We start from the raw sequence: 14,463 nt of genomic DNA, 5'->3' as shown, positions 1-14,463 counted from the left end.
TACTTATCATCCTAGCTTGCGTAATCATGAAAATTTTTCGTATGCTAACAATAAAAATGTGCTAAATCCTTCGGGATTCAATACAAACAAGGATGAGGGTAAGCAGTCGTTGGAGGATGTGGTTAGTACTTTTGTGCAGGAATCAGGTAAGAGGATGGCAAGAACTGAGTCTCGACTTGACAGTTTGGAGACGCACATGGCCAACATGGGCGCAGTGTTGCAATCCATGGAGACTAGTATTGGGCAGTTGGCGAACGCACTGAAGGACAACAATTGCAGCCAGTTCCCTAGCAATACTGAGGTGAATCCCAAGGAGCAGTGCAATGCCATCGAAGTGCGGAGTGCCAAAGACGTTGGAGTTCAAATTCCTACTGTTGCGGATAAGAAACTTGAGGAAAAAGTTGAGGAGAAAGAGAAGGAGCTTGAATCTGAGCCAAAACCGATGTATAAGCCTTCACTTCCATACCCGCAAAGGTTCAAGAAGAAAGCATTGGACGAGAAATTTTCCAAGTTCTTGGAGATTTTTAAGAAGATTCACATCAACATTCCCTTTGCTGAAGCTTTGGAGCAAATGCCGAATTATGCGAATTTCATCAAGGAGGTGATGTCCAAGAAGAGGAGGCTGCTAGAGAACGAGGTAGTGAATTTAACGGAAGAGTGCAGTGTAAGAGTGGGTGCCCAGTGAGCCAACTGTGTGGCTATGGGCTTTGTTGACTCTTTGTATAAACAATCTTTTGTTTAATATTATTTACACTTTTATGGCAATGACTTTATATTACTTCATATTGTTATATTGTGATATACTATTGTTGTTTTGATAAAGACCTTGAATATACTATAGTGTATGTAAGATGTGGTAGAACATGGAGATGTCTATCATGAAATACATCTTATAGTCACTGTATATTCTAAAACCGTTCCTAGTCGATTGAGCCGTCTGATAATAAGGATAAGGATCGCTCGAGTTTGAGACTAGCATTTGCGATGCGGAGTACCACGTTTCATTGGTAGGGAACATGGAGATGTTCGAAGCATGCAAATGGATATTCATAGGATGAATAGTCGAACTACCCTATCCGGACTTTCCAAGTGGTTATCACTTATCGAGTGGATAAAGTCCGCGGTTTTGGTTGTACACCATTAGTCCTTACGACTTGAAACATCATGGAGACTCTATATGCTAGTACTGTGCTTTGACTCGTTTACCGACTCTGAGGGGGTCATCAGGTGTCGAGATTGGGTACAGTTACGACACATATAGGAGTCAATGCATTGTTGTCAAGGATTCACCACATACTTGCGAGTGTGGATATCCTATGCGATCTGAGGAGATATTAGTGTGATAAATCTCTGGCCAGAGTAATTGATGTGATTTAAGAAATGGTTTCTTAGTAGCACATGCGATGTCACTAATTTGATCTTCAAGATGTATTGCATAGTTATCGAATCTTGAGCGACTCTCGATATACCAATGGTTGTTGATTCGATCGGGATATATGGATGAAGGGACCGTACTGTACGCTAACCAAAATCTACTGGTTCTTGTAGGCACTATCAGTGATACCTAGGGAATCATGGGGCGATGTTGCTAGGCGCTTTACCATGATTCGTTGGGCAAGTCGGAAAGTGTTGTTCCGAGTCACAAGGAGTTGTGAGCCCACGGCTAGCTGTATCCCTGAACCATTGAGGGTCACACAGTGTAATGGAGTTTTAATCCCCGTTGAGATAGTTAAATTTAAAGAGTTAAATTTAATGAACTAAGGAGTTGGACTTCTTAAATAAGAGTAAGGGAGTAGGATTTCCTAAAATGACATAGGGATGGACATTTTTGGAAACCACTGAATTCGGATTCAGGAAAATTTATTTTGACTTTAAAATGTGCAGAAATGGTTTCTGTGCACATTGGTGAAATCAGTTCATCAATCGGAGTCACGATGAATTTTATATTAATTTCTGAACGAGCGGGCTTTGCTTGTCGGGCCCCAGCTTATGACTAATGGGCCCTAAGGTGTTAGTGGCCTGCATTATAAATAAGTTATTTCAGTACAGAAATTACACACAACAGCTCATAATTTTTGAGAAGCAAAAATCGAACCCTAGCCTCTCAAAAGTTTCGGCCGTCCCCTCCCTGTCCTCTGCCCGAGAAAATTCCGGTCTGTGATTTTGAATCGCAGTAAGGAATAACGAATCAAATTCGTGTATTCTCTTCGCAGAAAACTTCTGATAGATTTTCTAGTGCAATCTATCAGAGGGATTAAACCTCTGTTCGTGGACCTGATTGAAGGCGTTCATCGGTTCCAGGGAGAGACAACAAGAGCAGAATTGTTCTGTTGGTGTCCATTAATCTCGTTGCGAGATTTGAGGTAAAATTTATTTAACTGTTATTTAAATTTTATGCACACACGTAATTCAATCGATGAACGGTTGATACCCATACCATGGAAACGTTCCATGAAAAATTTTTAAACTTCCGCTGCACCGGGTATCAATCGTAATTGGTCTGGGAACTCGCCAGTTTTCCAACAGTGGTATCAAAGCCAGGTTGCTCAGATCAATCGATTGAATTAATCAATTGTACAAAATTTTTGAGTCTCGGTTTTTGAAACAAAATAAATATTTTTAATAAAAAAATTTTTTTTCCGGGGGCGAAACCCGGGCAGCGATTGGATCGCTGCCCGGAAGGGGCAGCGATGGTCGCTGCCCCCAGGGGCGGCGCACGGCGCCGCCCAAAGGGGGCGCACGGCGCCGCCCAGGGCAGCGCTGTGCGCTGCCCAGCGCAGCGCTGGGCGCTGCGCAGGGCAGCGCTCGGCGCCGCCCAGCGGCGGCGCCAGGCGCCGCCAGGGCAGCAAGCGTTGCTGCCCTAAGGGGGCAGCCGGGCTGCCCCGGCCCGCGCCCCGGGTGCGGGCCAACCCGGGAGTGTCCCGGGTGGCCCGCGGGAAAAAATTAATATTTTATTAAAAATTAATTTTAATATGTCAAAATTTTATTTTTGGTCCGGTCAAAAATTGTTTTTGATTGGTTCACGAGATTTCGGATCGAATTGTTCGAGTCCGTAAATTTTAAAATTGATTTTGGATAAATTTGAATTTTTGGAAAATTTTAATATTTTATCCGTAAATTGAATTTTGAAATCAATTATTTTGGTACAATTGATGATAAGATATGATCTTATGATATATTGAGTAAAATATGATTTTATTTGTAAAATTGGATTTTATAGATAAAATATGATTTTATTTGATATGGAGATAAAATATGATTTTATATGTGAAATGTGATTTTATATATAAAATATGATTTTATCTTGTTTAAATTTGAATTGCCACAGCATGTTATCCAATAAATTAATTTTGAATTAAATGTTATTGGATAAGGATGATCGATTGCCATGACCAATTTTGTAGGTGTATGTTAGGAATTTACATTTTGTCTTTATTGTTGTTGGTTTTATTAATGGGCCTGGTTTATGGCCCGATATGAATGTCATATGTAATAAAAGTGGGCTTGGTTTATAGCCCGTTCCCACCCCCTAAAAATGTATCCCCTACTTGTCATTGTTATTTATTGTAAATACATTAGATTTAGTGGGAGATCAAGATTTGAAGATGGTGGGCCCAGCAGACAATGAAGACTGAAGAAATGTAAATTGGAAGCATATGTAATAGGATTGCATTTGCATACTGCATATTACCTAGGATTGGACTAAGACCCGTGATTGGCAACCACGGGTCAATTAGAAATGGAATCGATCATCCTATATAATATGTGATATTATGATTGTATGCATGTTTAGACATAAATTGCGTGAATCCGGCAATGCATGCAATAAATTAAATATGATGAGACAAATATTTTTATAAATAAAATCCCTCATTTTAAATATGATTTAAAATTTATATCAAGATAAATAAAGGAAATTTAAATATTGTTTAAATATTCCTACCTTCCATCAACGGTCAATGTATGTGATGCTACCCGCGGATACGGTCCGGCTCATATTATTGGGGGGGGCCCGTCCGTCGGAAAGCTGTACATTGGATCGACAAATGTTGTAAGTTGGGTGGAACTCCCATGGGATCGGCTCATATTATTGGGGGATCCACATGGCGACCGTCCATCACAACTTAATATTGATGGGTCATCTTGACATGTCACTTTAAACGACGTCATATTATTGGGCCCTTATTGGACATGAGGTAAACACATGGGGGTTGCTTTGGAAGCAATTGGGCTCTACCTTTTGAGAATTATGGTTGGCTGATATTATTCGGGACCATAAGTTTGTCAATTGGACTCCATGTTCTCACTAAGGAAAAAGTTTCCCGTTTTCACTAGAGGGTGGTGAAATCGTTAAAATAGTGGGAGTGAGATTCATAAAATTAAATTCGCCTATTTTATGTCTTAGTAAATTGTTAAACAATCATTGATATATGTCTGTTTTCCTTTTCAGTATTTCATACAATGAATTCGCGAAATCCTTTATTCTCGATCCTCGAACAAAACAAGCTGACTGGCGCCAACTATACGGAATGGTTCCGGAAGTTGAAGATTGTCTTAACTTCGGAGAAAATGCTCTACGTGTTAGAGAAAGCACCTCCGAAGGAAGCACCAGCTGACATAAGTCCGGAGGAATTGGCCAAACATGATGCATGGTGTGACCATGACATCAAGACCAAATGCTATATGCAAGCCTCGATGTCTGATGAACTCCAGAGGCGATTTGAGGCACGGTGAATGCTGCTGACATTCACGCGCAACTCAAGGAACTTTTTGGGGCTCAGTCGAGGGCTGAAAGGTTCTCTACTGTTAAGGAGTTGATGACGTGCCGCATGCGTGAAGGGACTTCGGTCCGTGATCATGGGGTACGAGTGATTTGGCTCATACAGAAGTTAGCGACCCTTGATTTGGTGTTGGAGCATGAACTCAATGTGGACTTGTTGCTTCTATCTCTTCCTTCCTCATTTGATGGATTCGTGATAAATTTTAATATGAACAAGATAGAGGCCACCCTTGAAGAGATGGTCAATATGCTCGTTACATATGAATCCACACTTAAGAAGGATAAGCCAGCTTTCTTGGTGGGCTCCTCATCTTCTGCAAAGAAGGGGCCAAGTATGAAGGGCAAGAAACGTTCTGCCCCACCCAAGAAAGTGGAACCCGAGAAGAAGCAAAAGACAAAGGCTTCAAACAATGGAAAATCCAAGGATGTTTGCCATTACTGCAAGAAGCCGGGTCATTGGAAGCGCAACTGCAAGGAGTATCTTGAGCAGTTGGGAACTGCAAAGGGTATGTTCTATATCGAAATAAACATGTCACTTAATACAACTTCTTGGGTATTGGATACCGGATGTGGATCTCACATTTGCAATGATTTGCAGGTGATGACAAGAAGTCGCAGGCTTAGAATGGGTGAGACCCAGCTGAGGCTCGGGAATGGTTCCAGAGTTGAAGCTACGGCCATTGGAGATGTTTGTTTGATATTGCAGAACGGTTTTAAATTATTGTTGAGAGATGTTTTATTTGTGCCAGATTTAATTAAAAACATTATTTCTATTTCTATGCTTGATAGAGATGGTTATTCTTGTAATTTTGTGAATGGGATTTGCAGTATTTACAAGAATGAATGTTTAATTGGAAATGGACAACTTGAAAACGATCTATATAATTTAAAACTAAAAGACGTTCCAGTGAATTGTATTGACAAACCGGCAACAACAAACAAAAGGAAAATCGATAGTCAAAACCCGGCAAACCTTTGGCACGCTAGACTAGGTCATATTTCCTCAAGGAGGATGAACAAGCTAGTGGGAGAGGGCATGTTTGATATGTCTGATATTAACTCTCTACCTACTTGTGAATCCTGCCTAAAAGGGAAAATGACTAAATCTCCTTTTAAGGGGAAACCTGAGCGTAGTCAAAATCTGTTGGATTTGATCCATACAGATGTTTGTGGTCCATTTAGAGTTGGGACTCAACATGGCCACACCTACTTCATTACCTTTACTGACGATTATTCAAGGTATGGGTATTTATATTTAATGAAATATAAGTCTGAAGCATTTGAAAAGTTCAAAGAATTCAAGGCTGAAGTAGAAAACAAGCTAGGTAAAAGTATTAAAGCACTTCGATCGGATCGAGGTGGAGAATACTTGAGTACCGAGTTTTTGGACTATCTAAAAGAGAATGGGATTCTCTCTCAGTGGACTCCTCCTATGACACCACAGCTTAATGGTGTATCGGAGCGTCGTAATCGAACTTTGTTAGACATGGTTCGATCCATGATGAGCTTCACTGAGCTTCCACCTTCGTTTTGGGGCTATGCGCTTGAAACGGCGGTATTGTTGTTGAATAAAGTCCACACTAAAGCAGTGGACAAAACACCATACGAGTTATGGAATGGCAAAGCTCCTAAGTATTCGTACTTGAGGATTTGGGGATGTCCTGCTTACGTGAAGCGGACAGTGGGAGATAAGTTGGATAGTCGATCCAGCCTGTGTTATTTTGTGGGGTATCCGAAGAATTCAATCGGATATTATTTCTATTATCCTGCTGAAACAAAGGTGTTTGTTTCACGGAATGCCACCTTCTTGGAGAAGGAGTTCTTATTGGATAAGAAAGGCGAGATGATGGAACTCGAAGAAGTTCGAGAAGAACCCGAAATACAAAATAACGATCCCACACCTCAGGAACCATTGCTGGACACGCCTGCACCTAGAAGATCCGAGAGGACTTCTAGACCTCCAGTTCGATATGGTCTTCTTCTTGAAGAGGGTCAAGATGAACCCGACATTGGATGTGATCCAAGAAGCTTCAAGGAAGCAATTTCTGATGCGGATTCGAATTTATGGCTTGAAGCTATGCAGTCTGAATTGGATTCGATGCATACTAACCAAGTCTGGTCTTTAGTGGATCCTCCCGATGGAATTGTTCCAATAGGGTGTAAATGGATCTACAAAAGAAAGCTTGGGCCTGATGGTAAGGTATTGACCTACAAGGCGCGATTGGTGGCGAAAGGTTATACTCAAAGGCAAGGAGTTGACTATGATGAAACCTTTTCACCAGTTGCTATGTTCAAGTCCATAAGAATCCTTATTGCCATAGCTGCATGGTATGACTATGAGATATGGCAAATGGATGTGAAGACTGCTTTTCTTAATGGAGACATTAAGGAAGAAATCTATATGAAGCAGCCTGAGGGGTTCACATCCATGGGAAGCGAGCATAAGGTATGCAAGCTTCAGAGATCAATTTATGGTCTAAAACAAGCATCAAGAAGTTGGAACCATAAATTTGATGAAACAATAAAAGATTTTGGTTTCATCAAGAACCCGGAGGAACCTTGCGTGTACAAGAAAGTAGTTAAGGATGCGGTAACATTCTTAGTACTTTATGTTGATGACATCCTACTCATTGGGAATGATGTAGGGATGTTGCAGTCAACAAAGATATGGTTATCAGGTAGATTTTCGATGAAGGATTTGGGTGAGGCATCCTACATTCTTGGGATACAGATCTATAGGGATAGATCTAAGAGAATGATAGGACTCACTCAATCAACCTACATCGATACCATATTGAAACGGTTTTCAATGGATGGGTCCAAGAGAGGACATCTACCCATGTGTCATGGAGTTTCTCTATCCAAGTCTATGTGTCCCAAGACTGATGCAGAGATAGAGAATATGACACATGTACCATATGCGTCAGCTATAGGTAGTATCATGTATGGGATGATATCTACCAGACCGGATGTAGCATTTGCTCTGAGTGTCACGAGCAGATATCAGTCTAATCCTGGTCAGATGCATTGGAAAGCCGTGAAGGACATTCTTAAGTACTTGCGAAGGACTAAGAATATGTTCATGGTTTATGGAGGACGAGAACTCAAACTGGAAGGCTATACCGACTCTAGCTTCCAAAGTGATGTGGATGACTCGAAGTCAACCTCTGGATTTGTGTTCATGCTCAATGGCGGTGCTGTCTCTTGGAAGAGTTCCAAGCAGGACACCACAGCGGATTCCACCACTGAGGCTGAATACATTGCAGCATCAGCTGCTGCTAAAGAGGCCGTTTGGATGAGGAATTTCGTCCAAGAGTTGGGCGTCATTCCTGAATTTGTTGGTCCAGTCCCGGTGTACTGCGACAACACGGGTGCCGTTGCTCAAGCAAAGGAACCGAGGTCTCATCAAAGATCCAAACACGTACTGAGGAAATACCACATAATCCGGGAGATTGTGGAAAGAGGAGACATCAGGGTCGAACGAGTGGCCTCTGCAGACAATATCGCTGATCCACTTACTAAGCCTTTGCCAGGACCATTGTTTGACAAACATCGCGAAGCAATGGGTCTACGTAGTATGACTAGTTGGCTATAGGGCAAGTGGGAGATTGTAAGAGTGGGTGCCCAGTGAGCCAACTGTGTGGCTATGGGCTTTGTTGACTCTTTGTATAAACAATCTTTTGTTTAATATTATTTACACTTTTATGGCAATGACTTTATATTACTTCATATTGTTATATTGTGATATACTATTGTTGTTTTGATAAAGACCTTGAATATACTATAGTGTATGTAAGATGTGGTAGAACATGGAGATGTCTATCATGAAATACATCTTATAGTCACTGTATATTCTAAAACCGTTCCTAGTCGATTGAGCCGTCCGATAATAAGGATAAGGATCGCTCGAGTTTGAGACTAGCATTTGCGATGCGGAGTACCACGTTTCATTGGTAGGGAACATGGAGATGTTCGAAGCATGCAAATGGATATTCATAGGATGAATAGTCGAACTACCCTATCCGGACTTTCCAAGTGGTTATCACTTATCGAGTGGATAAAGTCCGCGGTTTTGGTTGTACACCATTAGTCCTTACGACTTGAAACATCATGGAGACTCTATATGCTAGTACTGTGCTTTGACTCGTTTACCGACTCTGAGGGGGTCATCAGGTGTCGAGATTGGGTACAGTTACGACACATATAGGAGTCAATGCATTGTTGTCAAGGATTCACCACATACTTGCGAGTGTGGATATCCTATGCGATCTGAGGAGATATTAGTGTGATAAATCTCTGGCCAGAGTAATTGATGTGATTTAAGAAATGGTTTCTTAGTAGCACATGCGATGTCACTAATTTGATCTTCAAGATGTATTGCATAGTTATCGAATCTTGAGCGACTCTCGATATACCAATGGTTGTTGATTCGATCGGGATATATGGATGAAGGGACCGTACTGTACGCTAACCAAAATCTACTGGTTCTTGTAGGCACTATCAGTGATACCTAGGGAATCATGGGGCGATGTTGCTAGGCGCTTTACCATGATTCGTTGGGCAAGTCGGAAAGTGTTGTTCCGAGTCACAAGGAGTTGTGAGCCCACGGCTAGCTGTATCCCTGAACCATTGAGGGTCACACAGTGTACTGGAGTTTTAATCCCCGTTGAGATAGTTAAATTTAAAGAGTTAAATTTAATGAACTAAGGAGTTGGACTTCTTAAATAAGAGTAAGGGAGTAGGATTTCCTAAAATGACATAGGGATGGACATTTTTGGAAACCACTGAATTCGGATTCAGGAAAATTTATTTTGACTTTAAAATGTGCAGAAATGGTTTCTGTGCACATTGGTGAAATCAGTTCATCAATCGGAGTCACGATGAATTTTATATTAATTTCTGAACGAGCGGGCTTTGCTTGTCGGGCCCCAGCTTATGACTAATGGGCCCTAAGGTGTTAGTGGCCTGCATTATAAATAAGTTATTTCAGTACAGAAATTACACACAACAGCTCATAATTTTTGAGAAGCAAAAATCGAACCCTAGCCTCTCAAAAGTTTCGGCCGTCCCCTCCCTGTCCTCTGCCCGAGAAAATTCCGGTCTGTGATTTTGAATCGCAGTAAGGAATAACGAATCAAATTCGTGTATTCTCTTCGCAGAAAACTTCTGATAGATTTTCTAGTGCAATCTATCAGAGGGATTAAACCTCTGTTCGTGGACCTGATTGAAGGCGTTCATCGGTTCCAAGGAGAGACAACAAGAGCAGAATTGTTCTGTTGGTGTCCATTAATCTCGTTGCGAGATTTGAGGTAAAATTTATTTAACTGTTATTTAAATTTTATACACACACGTAATTCAATCGATGAACGGTTGATACCCATACCATGGAAACGTTCCATGAAAAATTTTTAAACTTCCGCTGCACCGGGTATCAATCGTAATTGGTCTGGGAACTCGCCAGTTTTCCAACATGCAGTGCGGTGCTCCAAAAGAAGATGCCACAAAAGCTTAAGGATCCAGGGAGTTTTACTATTCCTTGCACTATTGGCTCTTCTTATTTTAATAATGCACTTTGCGATTTAGGAGCTAGCATTAATCTCATGCCCTTGTCTGTTTACAGGAGCTTAGGACTTGGTGAGGTGAAGCCCACCATGATTGCGTTGCAGTTGGCTGATCGATCTATCACATATCCGCTTGGAATCATTGAAGATGTTTTGGTAAAAGTAGATAAATTTATTTTTCCAGCGGATTTTGTTGTGTTAGATATGGAGGAGGATGCAAACATGCCCCTGATATTGGGAAGACCTTTCTTGGCCACTGCCGATGCCAAGATAGAGGTGAAGAGAGGTGCATTGTCAATGGGTGTGGACGGTGAGAGTGTAATTTTTAATATATTCATGAAGTCATCTAACACCCCTATTGAAAAATTATGCTTGATAGAGCCGGTTATGAATTTGGAGGGTCGTTCAAAAGCCAACATTGCGGTTGATTCATCGAACGTGAGTGTGCCAAAACCACCAAAGAAGGCCACGAAAAAAGCAAAATTTAAAAGGCGGTTCGTGTAATTTATTTGGCGAGTGAAAGAGAAAGGGAAGAATTAATCCCGTTAAAGTCGGGCTGACGACTTTAAACCAAGCGCTACTTGGGAGGCAACCCAAGCATTTTCTTTTATTTTATTTTATTTGTTTTTATTTTTAGTTTATTTAATTTTTGTTATTTAATTGTTTTAAGTATTTTTTTTATTTATTTTATATTTTTGAGCTAATTTTTCTTAATTTTCAAAAATTTGCAGGCTCCAGAAATCTCAAATTCGAGCAAGAGGCGCGCCCGCCCCATTTATGGGAGCGCCCGCGCCTTACCTGGACAAAAGTGGATTTATTTTGCGACTTAAAGGTGCGCCCGCGCCACTACATTCGAGCACCCGCGCCTCCCCTTCGTTGCACTAATACACGAACAGCGCATGACACCTGCCTAACTTGCGCCAACAAGATCATGCGATAGCTCTTCCACCAGCGCAATCGCGCCCCTACAGCGCTGCATCCTAGCGCTAACGCGCTCCTTAATAGCGAACTCTTAAGCGCTAACGCGCATCTCCTAGCGCTATCGCGCTCTTAAACAGCGCTCCTCATCAGCGCTATCGCGCTCTTCACTAGCGCAACATCAAGCGCTATCGCGCGATTGAACAACGCATGATTAGGTGCTATCGCGCACGCATTACTTTAGAAGTTTAAAAGCCCACTCCAGAGTCTACTCCTTCCAGACTTTAGAAATCACGATCCCTCGTTCGAGTCCATCTTCAAATCTCACACACTGGCACGATCATCGTAAATCCTCCACTCAAAAAAATATCATCATCTCAAGGATTTTGATCTTGATTATAAGGCAGAGATTCTCAGAATTGGTCTTACTCCATCTACGCTTGTTTCTGGGAATTTGGAGAATTTGGAAAATGTTATTCGTGAACGGTACAAAAGCTGAAATTTTATCTATTACATTTGATTCGTGATAAATGTTGTGATTTGAGGCTATTGGGTTGTCTGAGCTGTGGTGTTGAGTACGTTTGATGCAGTGAAATTCTATATCATTTTATTCGTGCCTACCAAGTGTTTGTTGAATTGCTTGGGTTGTATTTGAACGTTGGTTGCTGGAATTGTTTGGAGTTTAGTGCATTGTTTGAGGCATTTGATTTGATTTGAGTTGAATTATTGAGTTACAATGCCACCGAAAACCAAAGGGAAAGGAGAAATTTCTTCATCCTCTGCTGCTTCATATGATAGACACAGATTTTGGAATGCTACAGCAGAGGAGTATTGTTTTGATGTAATGGAGCGAGGGATGCACAAAGAAAGAGGAATGAGTTTGAGAGAGCATAGTGCGTCGGCGTTAATTGAAGCTAAGAGAAGAGGTTGGGAGACATTTGTGAGGAGTCCACCAGATGCTGTTATATCATTGATTCATGAGTTTTATGCAAATTTGATGGTCAAAGACGTGAATCTGAAAGTTCGAGTTCGAGGGAAATTGGTGCCTTTTGATAAGAGTACAATTAACCATCTCTATGAAATGCCGGATTTGGACATTTCTGATGATGATTATGAGGTATTTAAGAATGAGTCATATCCAGAGAATATTGTAATTCAGACTTTGTGTCATGATGGGGCGGAATGGAAGAGGAATGCAAAGGATGAAGCTGTTACATTTCCATCCATCTTTCTTAGACGAGAAGCGAATAATTGGCATGAGTTTGTGGCTGCCAGAATTTTGCCATCTGGGCATACATCTGATGTGACTAAGGTTAGAGCTGGTCTTGTGTACTGCATTGTCACTGGAAAATCTGTTGATGCTAGGAGGGTGATTCAGGAGTCTATTATTGCTGCAGTTAGGGGTTCCTCGACTATCAGTTTACCCCACTCGTCTTTGATTACTCAACTTTGCCGGTTAGCTGGTGTTGTGTGGGATGATACGGAGCAGATTCTTCCAATTCGAGGTCCTATAAGAATTACTGGTGCATTGAGATGGGACAAGAAGAAGAAAGCAGCCAGTACTTCTGAACAGGCAGCTGAACCACCGCAACCCTCGGAGCCACTACCACACTTTGAGCCAGCACCTTCCCATTTGGAAGGACCTATGTCACTACCGACGCATCCAGCCACTGAGTATTCTACTCGTGATGATTCTACGGCCGTGCTTACTCAGATGAAGAAGCAGTGGAAGATGATGCAAGCACATATGACATATATGCATGACTTCACTGCTGCTCTCGCCCAGAATTATCCGCCCACTGTTGTGCCTTATCCACCTCCTCCGCAGTGGTCTTCTGATGATACTGCTGCTGCTGCACCTTCTTTCCATGGAGATGATGATGATGACGCCGAGTCCTGATGCTTGGTGTCGAAGGTATGAGTCCCTTGTTCTTTTTATTGTTTTTAATCATTAGGGACAATGATTACATTAAGTTTGGGGGGTGAATCAATGTTTGATTTAGTTGTTTGGTTGTTTGGTTGAAAGTTGAGTTTTGAATTTCATAGATAAAATTTTGTTGAGTTTAGTTGTTTTTGGTTGAGTTGAGTTGAATTTAAAAGAAGTTGAGAAATATATGGATGCATGGCCAATGAAAAATATTTTTGTGCTATAACTGAAATCCATGATTGTCTACCTATCTGACAAATATTTTTGAAAATATGGAACCAATTAGATGAACAATTTCCTATATACTCTGTGATTAATACTTGAATCTGATTTTTGAGACATACAGACATAGATATGATTGAGGCATTGTTTGAAATTTTTGGGCCTAATTTTCATTGAATTTATCCTTATTTGCCCATTTGAGCTACACTTGTATATTAGTACATTGAGGTACGAGAAAATCTGAATTTTTTTGTGAAAATCATCGTTAACTGCTGATGATTATTTTTTCTGCACTGATTGAGATTTGTATGATTTAATTGTGGATTGAGACTTGTCTAGAACTAGTTCGAACACTCTTCGAGGCGAAATACGGGCAAAATTGAGATTAGGAATGATTTAGGCGATTTTTCTGAATTCGTTTGAGCCTTTCAAGCTACCTATTACTATTTTATCCCTAGTACCTTGTTTGAGCTTTATTGAAAATCGAATGGCATGCATGTAAACATGTGATAAACCCCCATTCGTAATTATTTCAAGGTCCTACATTGACTACCTGAATAGCCTATACACTATTTCCTACCTTTAAGGGAGTAATTTGAATGCTAAAATGTTTTATGCTCCTAGTTTTATTTGTGAGAAAAAGGATTGGTGTGGTGGATGAATTGAAAAGATGAAAAAAAAGGTAGTAGAAAAAAGAGTTGAAAAATGTGGTTGAAAAAGTTGTGAAAGAAAGAAAAAATTTGTGAGAGAGTTGTGAAAAAGTTGAGAAATGAAATGAAGGAAGAAAGAATGTGAAATTGTGAATGAAAAAGGAGTTGAAGTTAGAATGAGCATAAAAATATGAATTACTCCTTATTTTGAATTCTTATCCTTCATTTGTAGCCATGAGCCAGGCCTTACATTATAAGCTGAATAAGTCCTATTGACCGAGTCTCAGTTGCCCAATATACTAGTGGAGAAGAGTTGCGAGAATTTAGCCTATGGACTGTTGATTGATGCTTTTAATGATTATGAATTTTGATCTAAACACTTACACACTATTATTCTTTGCATTT

Source organism: Henckelia pumila, chromosome 4 (assembly GCF_033568475.1).
Source record: "Henckelia pumila isolate YLH828 chromosome 4, ASM3356847v2, whole genome shotgun sequence".
NCBI lineage: Eukaryota > Viridiplantae > Streptophyta > Magnoliopsida > Lamiales > Gesneriaceae > Henckelia > Henckelia pumila.
The sequence above is the reverse complement of the archived record's forward strand: the minus strand, read 5'-3'. Positions refer to the sequence as shown.